Source organism: Petaurus breviceps, unplaced genomic scaffold (assembly GCF_028583685.1).
Source record: "Petaurus breviceps papuanus isolate PSGF00001 unplaced genomic scaffold, PetGlider_PUasm1.0 90734, whole genome shotgun sequence".
Lineage (NCBI taxonomy): Eukaryota > Metazoa > Chordata > Mammalia > Diprotodontia > Petauridae > Petaurus > Petaurus breviceps.
In genome coordinates this window covers 13,685,963-13,688,856 of record NW_027187327.1, presented here as the reverse complement: position 1 = coordinate 13,688,856, position 2,894 = coordinate 13,685,963, and positions in this window count along the sequence as shown.

Genomic DNA, 2,894 nt, shown 5'->3' with positions numbered 1-2,894 from the left:
GAGGGGGGGGGAGAGAGAGAGAGAGAGAGAGAGAGAGAGAGAGAGAGAGAGAGAGAGAGAGAGAGAGAGAGAGAGAGAGAGAGAGAATCATTTTATAAATATTTATCAGTTCTTTCTCTGGATGTAGATAGCATCTTCCTTCATATGTCCTTTGTAATTAATTGGGGTATTTATAATAGTCAAAATGACTTAATCACTCAAAGTTGATCTTCGAACAATATTGCTGTTACTGTATACAGTGTTTTCTTGGTTTTGCTCATTTCACTCTTCATTATTATTTGTGAGTCTATCCATGTTTTTCTAAGATCATCAAACTCATAATTTCTTATAGCACAGTAGCATCCCATCACAATCATATACCACAATCAATCAACAGGTTAATAAGCTATGATTATCACACTACATATAAAATATTCCACAATTAACTTTTGACCTACTTTGTCCCCAGTCTGGACTATAATTGCTATTACTGCTGAATTCCTGCCTACCTACATACTCCCTTGCTTCATTTCAACTCTCCTGGCCCTGGCTTTTGGCTCTGATTGCTATCCACAATCTAGTATTAAAATTGAGGGATCTCAAATACATACGTATATATGTGCATTTTATATATATTTATATATATATATGCATATGTGTGTATATTTATCATATACCCAAGGACATGATAAATATAAATTGGTAAAGAAAAAGTAAGGTCAGAGAAAAATGGCATAATCAGAGAAGACAAGAAAGGAAAATTAAAGATATAACTGAGGAAAGTAAAAAGATCAATGTAGAAGTTGGGTGGAGCAGAGAAATTTTCCCATGAGAGGATTAATGATGAAACAAACTATTCACCTCCTGGCAGAGGTGATAGATTCAAGATGGAGAATTAGATACATTTTTGGACACAGTCGATATGTGGGAATTAATTTTGCTTGACTATGCATGTTTTGTTCAAGGGTTTTGTTTTACTTCTTTTTCCCCAGTGGGAGGACCAGGGTGGTGAGAGGGTGAGAAAATAAATGCTCATTAATTGAAAAGAAAAAGATTTTGTTGTTGTTCTGCCCAAATCCTGTGCCTAGGATCACACAGCTAGTAAGGGTCTAAGATTGGATTTGAACTCAGGAAGATCAATCTTCATAACTAATTACAAGTCCAGTGCTCTATCCACAATGCCATTTAGCTCCCCTATTTATTATATTTTAAATGTTTAATATAATAAATAAATAAAAAGTAATGGATTAGGTTGAAAAAATATGGAGTAGGTGTTTTGATATATAGATTTTTTTGCTATAGATTAGTGTTTCTCCTCATTTTTATTTATTATAAAGTATGGCTCTGGGAAGGAGTAAGAGCAGAATACAGTGGGAAAAGTAAGTAATATAGAAACAAGACATTTGAAAAATAGCTTAGGAGTTTAATGACAAGCTAAGGGTTTAGTAATCAATCAATAGATTAATAAGCTGATTATCACACTATATATAAAATGTGGGTACAATTAAAGGTTGAAAACATTTACTCTCTTATAAATATCCTAAAATCTACTAGAGTTATATAATACTGCTTTCATTTCTTTAGTGGCTGGTTCTATGTATTGATTAATTCATTTTCCCTATTGTGTTCATTCAAAAAAGTTTTTTTTTTAATTTGACTATTGCTTTTTTTGTGAATTTCTGCATTTCTGTAATAATAGTATCAACCTTGGTTTACAAATGCATTTATCTCATATATTATAAATAAGAATTTGATAACAACATAGAAATCTTTGTATCATTGCTTTTCTTTTTCTGGTTACCATCTAGGAAGCAGATTCCAGTATCTTTAGACCATGGGTATAAAACATGAATCCTCAGGAAGAATTCATATGTTTTGTTTTGTTTTTTTGCTTTTTGGAGGGGGAAAAGTAGGACAGTTGGGGTAAGTAAGGGACTTGCCCAAGGTCACATGGCTACTTTTATGTTAAGTGTCTGAGGCCGAATTTGAACTCAGGTCCTCCTGACTCCAGGACCAGTGCTCTATTCAATATGCCACCTAGCCACCTTAAGTTCATATGTTTTAAATATTTTTTGTCAATAAGGTTAATTCAGTAAATCCCTTTTCAAAGAATCTAAAGAAACTTCAGTTCATTTGAGTTTGTTGTTGTTCAGTCTTTTACAGTTGTGTCTGACTCTTCATTTGGGATTTTCTTGGCAAAGATACTGCAGCATTTTTTCCATTTCCCTCTCTAGCTCTTTTTACATATGAGGAAACTGAGACAAACAAAGATTAAGTGATTTGCCCAGAATCATGCAGCTAGTAAGTGTCTGAGTCCAGATTTGAATTCAGAAAGATCCTGACTCTAGGCTTGTCACTCTATCCACAGTGTCACCTAGCTGCCCCTGATTTAAATTTAAACAAGTTCAAATTTTGGAATTCAATTTTGTGGGGCTGTTTCACTAGGATACAGATCACTTTTGCAATGTAATAAGAAGTCTGATCACAAAATACTATATTACTAAATTCATAAAATCTCAGAGTTAGAAGTAATCCCAGAGTCATCTAATCCAGGGGGGTCCATAAGATATGGCCTGAACCAAAGGGATATGTGATCAACCAATAGAGCATGATAACACAGATCACATCCTATCCTCCCTGGGATACTCAAGCATGAGAGCTGTCTACAATACAACTATTCTTACCTCATCTTCCAACATTCTTCCCTCTGCTATTGTAATGATAATGGTAATTTGAAGATCTTCCCTGCCCCTTAATAGGCCCAATGTAATCACAGGGAGCCTGTGGCAGGAGGAGTTTGTTGAATGGGTGGAGCAGGAAGGGGTGGGGCAGTAAATGAGTCAGAGCAGTTAGAACAGAGAGAGAGAAAGAAAGAGAGAGAGAGAGAGAGAGAGAGAGAGAGAGAGAGAGAGAGA